The sequence below is a fragment of the Molossus molossus genome, unplaced genomic scaffold (genome assembly GCF_014108415.1).
Source record: "Molossus molossus isolate mMolMol1 unplaced genomic scaffold, mMolMol1.p scaffold_m16_p_4, whole genome shotgun sequence".
Lineage (NCBI taxonomy): Eukaryota > Metazoa > Chordata > Mammalia > Chiroptera > Molossidae > Molossus > Molossus molossus.
The window spans coordinates 111,134,672-111,147,062 of record NW_023425377.1 but is presented as its reverse complement, the minus strand read 5'-3'; positions in this window follow the sequence as shown (position 1 = coordinate 111,147,062).

Here is a 12,391-nt window from a genome sequence, read left to right as displayed (position 1 = left end):
TAACCAACTCCATTCAGAACCAGAGAAAGGAACAATGTGGTTTTGTACTTCATAACAGCGACTGCTCTATTTATAAGGAACAGCTTTCTACAAGTCTCAGAAACACCCACCTCCAGCCCCCGTCTCTCCTCGTGCTTCTTTCATAATAAGGCTCATCCCGACGTGTCCGCTGCCCCAGCGTAAGGAAGAGAGCCGGCAGCTTTGGTCCCAGTTTAAAAGAAAAAAAAAAAAGTGTCCTTGTTTCTCGTGAAAGAAGTAGGAGCTAAGTCGTGGTAAAATAATGTATTCAGGCACACCGCCCAGCCCCTTTCTCCATGCTTTTCATAAAAGGAACCAAGTCAAGGAAAAAAGGGAAGTTCTGGTCCGAGATCCTCTGAGGTCTGGGTTTCAAAGAGTCACAAAGGTGGTGATTTAACGCCGGTTTTCCACTCACGGAGCACAGGCCCCTGACTCCCGCCACTGTGCTCGTGCCAAGCGAATTCATGGCCCTAAAAGGGCCAACGGCATTTTTGCAGTTTTATGTCGGTTGAGTGACTTATTTAACTTCTTCGTTGATCACTCCCAGCCCGTCCTGAACTGGTCGCAGACCTCGTTGGGCGTGCGCCACAGGAAACGGAGGGACTCAGAAAAACTGTCCCCGCCAGGGCCCTTCATGCCGCACAGACCCAGGGAGAAGTGGTGAGTTACAGTGCAGTCAGCCCCTGAAATCAAATGTTCTGTTCCAGTATTTAGTTAGCTGAGTCTCTAGGCTGTACAAAGCTCTCATACGGCCCTGAGTCGTTGTGCTCAGTGGTTAGAGCATCAGCCTGCAGACCAATGACTCTCAGGCTGGATTCTGGCCGAGGGCACAGACCTCGGTTGTGGTTTGTCCCTTGCCCTGGTTGGGGTTGTGCGAGAGGCAACCAGTCGATGTGTCTCTTACATTGATGTTTCTCTCTCTCTCCCTCTCTTTCCATCCCTCCTACTCTGTCTGATGACAAATAGAAAAGCATCCTCGGGTGAGGATTAAAAAACAACAGACAAACAAACAAATCAAAGCTCTCATACATATACCTGGTAGCTCTTAATATGTGAAGCATTGATTCTGACTTATAGTTGTTAACTCCTTACGCATATGAAATTAATGCATTGTGATTTAACAACTAAAATTTGGTAGAATAGAAACCTTCAGGATGAGGAGTTCTTAAGAATAGAGGTAATGAAATTATAAAGAAAATGTCGGGACTCATTACTTTGAGTTACTCACTTTAAAAGATACCTTTTGTTTAAAATTGCAATGTGTACTTATATGAGGATAGAGTGATATAACACAGGACGTTTATATAAATTTTATTTAAGAACAAGAAATTGCATACGTATATGTAAGCCATCCATATAATTTTTTTCAAAAATATGTATTGAATTAGTCATATATAACTTCAAACATAGCATTTTCAAAAACTTCTGAAGTTCAGATTCCTTTTGTCTAGCTTTCAAAGGTATGCCACTATAGAACACAATTGTCATTAATAACATTTACCCCGATGAAACCAAGAAATGTTAAAGGAACTTCTTTAAGAAGAAAGAAAAAATGAAAAATATGAATAATAAAATGGCAATAACTACATATCTATCAATAATTACTTTAAATATAAATAAATTAATGCTCTAATGAAAAGACATCGAGTGGCTGGATGGATAAGAAAACAAGACCCCTCCCTCTGCTGTCTACAAGAGACTTCAGAATGAAAGACATACCCAGATGGAAAGCAAAGGGATGGAAAAAGATATTTCATGAAAGTGGAAATGGAAAAAAAAAAGGAAAAAGCTGGGATAAACAATATTTATACCAGACAAAATGGGCTATAAAAAATAAAAACGCTATAACCGGAGACAAGAAAGGACCCAGCAAGTCCACTTCTGGTTATTTATCTGAAGAAACCCAACTCACTAATTTGAAAAGATGTATGCATCCCTCTGTTCACTGCAGCATTATTTACAATAGCCAAGATACGGACGCGGCCTGTGTCCATCCACAGATGCGTGGATGCAGAAGAGGTGCATGTATAAAATGGAACAGGACTCAGCCCTAGGGAAGCATGAAAGCTTGACGTCTGTATCAACATGGAGGGAACTCGAAGGCACTGTGCTGAGTGAAATAAGTCAGACAGAGAAAGACTGATGCGTAAAATGGCATATGATTTCACTTATATGTGGAATCTAAACACCAAAATTAATGAACAAACAAAACCGAAACAAACTCATAGATACAGAAAACATGTTGACAGGTTGCCAGATGGGAGGTGGATTGGGGGATATGGGTAAAAAAAAGGTGATGGGATTAAGAGGTACAAATGGATAATTACAGAATAGTCTCGGGAATGTAACAGCATAGGGAATACAGTCAATAATACTGTATTGAAATAACTATGTATGGTATCAGATGGGTTCTAGATTTATTGGGGGCAAGGATCACTTTGTAAGGTATACAAATGTCTAGTCACTATGCTGTACACCTGAAACTAATACAATGTTGTATGTCAACTGTGATTGAAAATACAAAATTACTAAGAAGAAATCACTGGTGTCATAACTCAAGTGTGAAACCCCCAACAGAGACGAGGCAAGCCAGGGGGCTCAGAACACTAGTGGTGGAGGGAGGTAGACTTGGCTTCAGGTCAGGTTCTGCCACTTACTAATGTTGAAGGACCCCGGGCAGAGTGCCTTGTTGAAGCCTAGATGTTTTTCACCTATAAAGAGACTAATGTAGTATCGATTTCTCAGGTTGTTGCAAGGATTAGAGTGTTTAGCAGAGTGGCTAGCACGTGGTAAGCGCTCAATACATCTTCACTCATTTTATTAGCAATAATATGCTTCTCAATCTCCCAAACAGTGATTCAGACTAGAGAAGAAGAAAAAAGTTCTTAAGAAACAAATAGAAACTGAAAATCTCCTTTGAGATACTCCCACAGCATGGTGACGGTTTTAAGATAAAAACTGTAGCTTGTTTGTGTGGTTCCACACAGGATGTCATGGCAGAGAAAGGAAAGAACATGTGCACGGAGGAAATCGTCATCCATGACCAGCAAAAGTTCTCCTGGGAGAACTTAGCAAGATAGTTAAAGAAAAGGCGCAGAGTGAAGAGATGCAGAGCCTGAAAGTCACGTCTGGAGAGACCTGTCACACGTAACAGTGACAAACACTGGCTAATAGAGGGAGAAGGAGTCCAAAGAAACAATAAACCATCCAGTCATGACGGATGACATTATTACACCAGAAAGCTTGCAAAACAACAGATGAAGACGTAACTGTGAGTCACAGCTGGACCTGAACCCAGTAATACATCCAATACTCTACATACTCTAAACCCAAAGAATGTTAGTGTCTATGAGTAAATGCAAAAACTGCCCAGCCTCTGCTTACCTGCCTGATTGCTAATACCTTTCATTTGAATTGTGGCTTTGAATAAAGTATCTACAATGCCACGTGATCTTAGACCTTGGCAGAGACTAAGAACACAATTTTTAGTGCTGCAACTTTACAGCAAGTTTCTCATTTTGGTGCCAGGTGGTACAATTTGTTTTGCTTAGCAAAAAATAAAATCTTTCTTTGTAGAAAGAATAAAGACTTTAAAAGATATCAGGTTACAATTTCTTAAGGTAGAAAAAGGCAGTTCCATTTTAATACATGTGCCCCCTACCCTTTAGTGCTGGGCTTAGAAAGGGAGGTGGGGTAAAGCATGTTCCATTCTCAACCTCCCCAGCATGTTGAGTCCAATTAACAGGTGGATAAGAAATTTATTTTTCTTAATAGAGTTATATGTCTGGAATATATTTGGTGGTTTTGGGGGAGACTAGAAAACAGGATTGCAAATAGGGTGGGAAAATAAGCCAGAAAAACCAAGATCATTTCCAATTGAATTATGACCTCAAGTGGATTCCGGAGAAGGGAATTCCCATAATTCATAATCCCATTATTGGTTCTTTCTGGAGCCTGTGGGGCTGAGGGCAATATCCTCTGTTGAATCCCTAGCCTATTTCCTGGCCTCTTAGCCTTTACTCCCCATTCTTCATTCCACTAATTAATTGTTTTATATGCTAACAACTTCCTAGAAGGAATTCAGGTGGCTTGGTGCAAAGGCCAGAGAAATGGACTCATTAAGGGGAACACAAAAAGGGCTAGAAAGTCAAGTCGTACCATGGTACTAGCCCAGCAGAATCATGGCAACCCAGCAGAAACGTCAGTGTTCACAGCCCCAGCCTCACGGAAACGTGCTTCCCCGTGTAGTGAGCATAAGTAAGAGCAAAACGTGAACACGCTCTGGAAGAGAGAACCCAGTTGGGCCATAGAAAGTCTGATGGACATGAGAGGAAACAGTGACAATCCATGGTTGTCACTGCAGACAAAAGGAGGAAAAGAAATCTGCTGAAAGAAACACAGAAAGGATTTGAACAAGAGAATCTAACACAACTGGAAATGTATGTTCCCGATGAAAAAGCCCTCCCTGCAGAGGTTTCTGGATGCAATATTAATTCCAGACTGGGGCAGGAAATAACCAAATGTCACCCGAATGATCTGGAAGTTAATGGAACCTCCTAGCATATGATTTACTTTCAAGAACAACAATTTACCCTCAGATTCTGCCCGGAAAATTCATTTCAAAAAACGGGTGAGGGAGGAAAAAATATATATGAGGAGCAGCTTCATTGCGTGGGCCCGACAGAGGCAGGGCCAGCTGCAGGTAGAAGGCGCAAGGACTGAGCGGTTCCTGTCGGTTTGCTCTGCTGGCAGTAGACGAAGGAGGAGCGGTTCTGCAGAGGCTCCCGGTGCTCTGTTGGCCCGAGTGGAGCTGCTTCCCCTTGACTTTGGTGGGTCCCGCCCCTCCCAAGCACATCTGGCAGGCACTGTCTGGCACTGGGCTCCTTGGAGCAGCCCAGCAGGCCTGTCTGTAGCCTCCACCGGAGGACAAGGCAGCTTTTCTTAACTGTCCACTCCCTTGGCTTCCCAGCTCTTCCACTGTGTCTGCAACATCATTCTCTGCGAAGTGGAAGACGTGCAGACAGGATGACATGTCCCAACACAGGTGTGGTGTCCCAGACCTGCTCTGATGGCATGTTATTTCCGCACAAGGAGAACACACGGGCCTTTGTGCAAAGTGCATCTGGAAAACTTCCCAGATCGTGCATCTGCCCTCTGCGTTACACCTCGCAGAATAAGGCTGACCCGCAGGAAAGCCCGAATCTCTAAGCAGTGGGTGGGCTGCGCTCCCTCCCCCAGCCCCTGCCTCCTTCCTATTCTCAGAAACAATCGTGGGTGTTCCCACCTCCCCAAAACTCCCTCCTCTGAAAACTGAAGGGGGAAAAGCTGCTTCCTGGCTGAATAAAGCTGAAACACCTGTGTTCCAGAAACACACAGATGTAGACAGGCACACACTGCTGCAGACCCATCTGCCCAGCCGCCTGGTGGTTTGGGGTGGTGAGCAATTAGGGTGGGAAACCCACACCATAGGAAAAGCTTCCTTTGGCCCTCATTATCCCCGTTCCCTTGCAATTCTTCTCCCATTTCTCCCTCTCTCTCTCACCAGCACCCTTTTGCTTTTAAAAGGCACAAAAGGCCGTTCTATTTCAGGTGGTATCTCCCCTCCATCATTCCTCACCCTGCCGTTTTGATCTGGCTGGAAGGACAAATGGAAAGAAAAACAGTTCTTATAAAAATGTCTGTCCTTTCTGTTACAGCTGTGCCTCTTTAGCTCACGTGGAATGTGTGCTGAGCTTTCTTCATTCCGAAAATATTTATTGAACACAAACATGCCTGGTGTTGTGCTGAGCACTGGAGGCACGGCAGCTGGCAACGTGGCCTCCACGGGCTCCTGGATGAACGCAGTAGAAATACAGGCTCTGTGACTCCTGCGAAAACCGCGTCACGTTGACTGGGCCACTGTGTTTTATTCTGCTGCTTTTATTTACAACCTGATTGCTTTCTCTCTTGGAGATCAGCGTCCTTCGAGAACATAGATGGAGTCTAAATAGCTTAGTCCAGTATGTAATATGGTGTAGGCAGCTAGTAACAGTTTTGTGAGAATAATAGTTCAGAGTTGGCATCCCAGATGAGCAGGCCTGTAAACTTTGAGGATTATGCAAAGGCACTTTCTACAGTCACCAACTGTGCCAGAGAGGGAGGCATGGATAGGTGAGCGGGCCCATGGAGGCCAGCAGGGCCCCAAAGAAATCCGCTTTGGGACAGTCATATTTTGTTGTTTTCTTTTTTAATACTGTTTATTTTGAGATAATATTTTTGACAGGAGAGATACAGAGATAGTACAGAGAGTTCCTGTAGACCCTACACAAAGCTTCGCCTAATATGAACATATTACATAACCCTGGTCCGCGTATCCAAACCAAGAAATTAATACCGCTGGAGCACAGTGAGCTAGCTGGGCGACAGACTTCATTCGGAGGTCCCCCGTTTTTCCGTGCACCTCCTCTTTTCCTACCAGCATCTAATCCAGGCTACCCCCGCTGCATTTCGGTTTTGTTTGGTTTTAAATGAGGTATTTATCTGTGCTCAGTAGGTGTTCTATTGTTATGATTTCACCATCTGGGGGAGGAAGTTCGGCCCCTCGGGGTCTGTAGAAAACGCAGCAAAGGAGACAGGAAAGGAGACCCAAGGAAAGATGGAGAGAGCTCCCGTGATTTTCTTAGTTTTTTAATCGACCTGCAGGGAGAACAGAATGACTTGGAAAAGTGGTTTCCTGACCCTGCCTATCTTCTCAGCCCTGGGAAAATGAAAGGTCAAGTACTCTCTTTTGATAACCCTGCTAATCTCTAGGGGCCCTCCAGCCAATTAGTCCGCCGCAGCCCCGCATTCCTCTTTCATCCCGGGGTGGAGAGCGAACCCGGCTTCCGGAGCGCCGGCTCCGGTCTCGGCCGCCTGTCAAACCTGCAGCCCGGCGGAGGTGGTTCCGGGGAGCCCCGCGGCTGAGCCGCTAACCCTAACCCTGCGGGCATCCGCGGCGAGGGCTCTGGCGGGGAGAAGTGGGGCGCAGACTCGGCAAGTGGAGTCCCCGCGTGCATGGGCGGGGGCGCCCGCAGACATGGACCCCGGCTGGCACCGAGCGGGGTCCTTTTCGGCTGGTTTGAGCCCTCGCCAGGCAGCCGGTCGCGCGGGCCTTTCCTGCGCGTGATGTGGGAAGCCGTGGGCTGGCCCAGGTGGCCGCGGACCTCGGAGGACAAAGTACGCGGGAGGCACGTTCAGAACAGGCCCCCAGCCGCCCGGACCCAGGCCCCCGGGCTGCAGACCTCAGGGGGCTCGCCGCACCCTTGTGCACCCCGAGCCCGCCCGAAGCCAGCTTCAGCAGCGATAGCACCCTGACTGCACAGACCGTCCATCCGTCTCAGTCAAAACCACAAGCAGCTCTCCCTGCCCCCTCCCGGCCCGTCCACTCCCTTCCTTCGCGGCCAGAGAGGCAGCGCGGGGCGAAATGTGTTCATTGCTTCCCACCAGCCAGGCTGCCGTCCGGGAGGGGACCCTCCGGATCAAAGAGGCCTCCGGCGGGGCCCAGTGGGGCAGAGCTGCTCGCTCAACATCAGACATTCTTTTAGAGTTTCCAATGAACATTAAAGAACAATGACACAGTGATTCACGGCCGCGATCAACAAAAAAGTAGGGACACCTCCACAATAAAACTCTATAAAATGCCCACACTGGCACGTTTTAAATGACTCTTTGGTAACAGAGGGGAAGAAAAAAAAAAAAAAAAAAGCCTATGAGGTAAATCCTTCACCGGGGAACTCACCAGGGAGACTGGTAAAAATAAATTGCACGGCTCTCATTTTCCTAGCAGCTTCCATGCCATTCTTTGAAACTGAGTGCGAACCCCTTGGCCTAATCCCAAGAGCCGACCTATAGTAAATAGCGCACACTTAATGCCTAAGTTCCTTTTTAGCACCATTCAGACAGTGACTTCAGCCGCAGAGCTTAGTCATAGCAGACATTTTTGTGGTGAAAGCATTAAACCCACATGCAGCTCTCTTTCTGTGGCCACTGGGGGTCATGCTCCCTTCCCATTAGCTGAATAAATCATAAAGTCGGCTCAGACCACCCAAGGAGCAGGACCAGAGAGCCACAGGCGATGCCTGCAGCCGCTTTTTCTTTTCAGAATCTACAGGGGAGAGGGAAGAAGAAAAAAAAAAAAGAAGAAGAAGGGGGCAGAAAAAGAAAAACAAGAAGAAATACTGCACAACAGACCGGCTGTAGGAAATCGTTTGATTTTTTTTTAGAAAATGTGATCTGGAGTAACCTGGAGACTTGTTTGTTTGTTTGTTTATTTGTTAAAACCAGGAAGCCTGATGGGGGGAGGAGGAGGGAAACAAAGCTGCATGCATGCCTTTTGTCATAGGCTGGAGTTTGCTGACAAAAAAAAAAAAATTTTTTTTTCTCTTCCCCCTCTCTGTGGGTTTTAAATTAAGGAAGGCCACCCTGTGTGGCCGGGCTCTTCAGGTGGTTCCGATAAGACATAATGCAGACGCAACCTGGGGGGCTGAGCACCCGGCTGCAGGACCGGCCATCGGGATTTCGCAAGGACGCGAACGTGTTGTCTGAATGTTCCCTGTGTCAAATGATTCACTCCGCCCGGAGAGGGATGGTCGGAGAGGAAGGTCTGCGAAGTCACGTTCCCATCAATCAGTAAAGACGATAAGGAACAGGAATTTTAAACACAACTATTAGCCGGCCACTGCAAACCCGAAGCTCATTAGGTTGGGCAGTCTTTCTGTGGGAGGAGGGGGAACACTGGCCAGGAGGAGGAATTGGGGTTTTGACTTGATTTTTTAAAAAGTACACTGACCTTGAAACAACTCTGCCCCGGTCTAAGAAGCAATTAGCGTTGGGACTATCCCCCCCCCATCTATTACTCCTACCCACATGTGAAGTTTGGCCAAAAGGGAGGTATATTCCAGGTGGATACTAAGGATTCCCCAAGACTCCTGGACAGGTAGGGTGTAGGATTCTGAGGGAATTTGAAGTTAAATGAGGGTCGGTCACTTGTGTCTCCAAGAACAGCTTCCCTGATGTCTCACTAGTTTGTGATTTTGAGACTTGTTTTTAAGTTTTCCTTTGTTATTTAAGAAGATGAGGTTCTCAAAGTAGTAGACTATATTTAAACTTTGCTGAAAGTCAGGGTAACACAGGCAATTTCTCCATGACTGTCCACACAAAATTCTGCCTAAAATCTCTCCCAAACTCTCATCTTCAGTAGCCTTCTCACAGCCCAAGAAAGGACGGTTAGTCCATCCACACTGGAACCCATTCCACGGTGATGTTGTGACTCACACCCACCAGGGAGGAGGGCAAGGTCACTTATACCATTTATGACTTAATAAGTGAGTCGTCGGGTCATAGTGAAGCAATTCCAACTGTCAGCAGTCCATGCCCTGGAAATCACAGCAAGAAGGCAAGTGAAACCACCTACTGATAACCCACAGCCCATTAAAAATGTGGTCATTAAATTCATTTGCTCGATTACGTATAGCTTTACGTAATAACAAGCTCCTTCCATGGCGCACGCAAAGCCTTGTAAACAAAACCCTTTGCCCCCTAACTTTCACTCATCCTTGTGAAATGACTTCCATGTCTCTTTTTTGTGCACGTATTTTTCACATCATCGAGAAATAAAATATTCTTGCACAGATGCTCTGAAGTCCCCTTATTGAGTCAGAGGGCTTGGAAGAACCAGGCCAACTGTAGCATGGTGTCTAGATGCTTTTCTGTGGCCCACGCAGTTCCTCTTGGAAACAGGTCTATGTTCCTCTCATCGCAATGGGTGCAACACAGAAAAAGGGGCCTGTGTGCACATCTGGGGGCGGGGGGGGGGGGTGTCTCTGCATTGTAGGAGAAGGTAAACAATTACAAAGAAAATAGTCCAGAAGAATACAAACTCTACTGAAAACCGGTGAAATTTAAGACAAAATTCAGAAACAAACTCCTTTCATTCATTAATGGACATCAGTTACTTGGAAGATTAGTTCTTGCCTGGCTAGTGTAGCTCAGTAGAATGAATGTTGTCCCATGTACCAAGAGGTCACTGGTTTGATTCCCGGTCAGGGCACATGCCCAGGTTGTGGGCTCGATCCCCAGTAGGGGACGTGCAGGAGGCAGCCAATCCATGTCTCTCATTGATGTTTCTATCTCTTCCTGTCCTTTTCTCTCTACTTAAAAATCAATAAAAGCATATTAAGAAACACAAAAAAGATAAGCTCTTATGCTGTATAGTTTTCAACTTTCTCTTGTTTAATTAACCTCAACCAGAACGGGTAATCTTTTGTGTAGCTAAAACTATGTGTGTGTGCATACTGAGGGTCATGTGTTTGACTACATCATTCGGATGCACATGGATTGGAAATGTTTACCCCTAAAGGCTGAAGCTGGAACACTGAGTGAGCCTTGGCAGTGAAGACAAGTAGTGATAGTAAAGTGGATTACTTTACGATAGATGTGCATAATGAGTGGGCCCCAGAGAGTGGCCAACGTGTCTTTCTCCCCCTCTCCTCTTTCCTTCTCAACACTAGAGACCTATTGCTTCTTAGTATCCCTAAACCTTCTAACCGAGTTTCTGATTCTCCCCAGCCTCTATTGAGGCCCTGGACACTCAATTTTTGAATATAGGAATTTTGGGCTCAAGTAGCCAAGTCCTGTGGGCAGCATCCAGCATCCTCCTCCTCCTCATCTGTTTCTGCATTCTTCCCAGATGCCATTCATGCCAGCCCCCTTGTGTAACAGAACACCAGGGGCCCTCTGAGTCTAGGTATGCCTCTAAAAAGTTCTAAGACTATCATTACTATCTAAACATACCTTCGCTGCTGGACCTGGGGAATCTTCTTATCCTCTCTGTTTCTTGTTTTATTAGTATATATAAAACCTTAAAAACATACATGAAAGAAAACATGGAAGAAACTGTCACATGTGTTCTGTTTCAGAAAGGCCTTGGGAGGAAGGGAAAGAGAAGGGTGATGTCTGTGGACAAGTCAGCAGATGGAACGCATGGTCCCCACCCTCGGGGAGCACCTGGTCCATTAGGCAGGACAGACATACAAACAGATTATGGCCATGACAGTGTGAAGTGGGATACAAAGGAATATATACACCACATAGAAACAAAATAGAGGGTGGTGGGCAAGCTAACGGTTTAGAGAGTGAAAGGTTAAATGAAGGAGCAAGATGACCAAAAGTAATATGTGTTAAGTAAGGAAAATGACCCTCAACCCATCAATAGGGGCAAGGAGGTCATTGTGGAAGCAAAGCTATGGATTTTGTTTAAGCAGGGCGGGCCTGACATTGAGTTCCTACTCAATGTTCCTGCTTATATTAGAAACAAAGCTCTCTGTGGGGTAGGGTGGGATGGGGAATAGATGATTACAAAGATACATAGGGCTGGTGTGTCCACTGAGAAGAAGGAGAGAGCTGCCCAACAAGGAGTGAAGAGAGAGAAATGTCACAAAAATTCCAAATGCGTTGGGAAGGCAAGAGACTGCAACATTGCTAGTCATCTTGGCTATGCAATGGCTCTCAATAGCACTGAGCTACCAAGGAACTGGATTCAAGGAAGCAGATCCAGGTTTAGAGTTCAAAAACGCCACAGGTATACTGGTAAGAGAGCACGTTATATGATTGACTACGAGGTCTAGGTTGGGCCAATGCTGCTTAGCGCTGTTTGGATAAAGTTGAAAATCCTTAAACACTGACCCACTAACCTTCATTTGTCCCCTGCTATGGCTCTATCAGCCTCCATGCTTTGTCACAATGTCTATGCCCCAGATTCACTGGGACATTTTCAGTTCCTTTGCACATACCTTGAATGTGCAAATGTCTCACACCTCAGAGTTTTGAACATGCTGATCTTTCTATGGGAATACCCTTCACACTCTGCCTGGCTAAGCTTCTCCTCATTTTTCAGTTTCCACTTGAATGTAGAAACTATCTCAGAGACAAGCTTCTAAGAGAAACCTTCTTGGCTCCCTCCCTTTGTAGACTCCCCCAGCACCTGCACTCTATTCCCTAATGCTCATCACGCTGGAAAGTACTCACCCCTAGCTTTCTTCCCCTACATATTGCAAGGTCATTGAGCGTGTTTCTCCTATTTATGACTACATCCTGTGTCTTTCACAGAGCTCTGCTCACAGCAGATGCTCAGCAAACATTTGTTGAGAGAACAACTACATGGGTTGATAATCTTAAAAGTCATTCTCAAGGCTACGAGGCAGGAAATCAGAGAGAGAGAGAGAGAGCGTGGACAGATGGGGGTATGCTGGAGATTAGATTTCAGACTTGGAGAGGTTTTCACAAGGACATGGCTCGCGGTGAGCCCGAGGCGAGGACTGCTCAAGGTGAGTGGTGGTCTTCAGAGCTGTGAATGAAG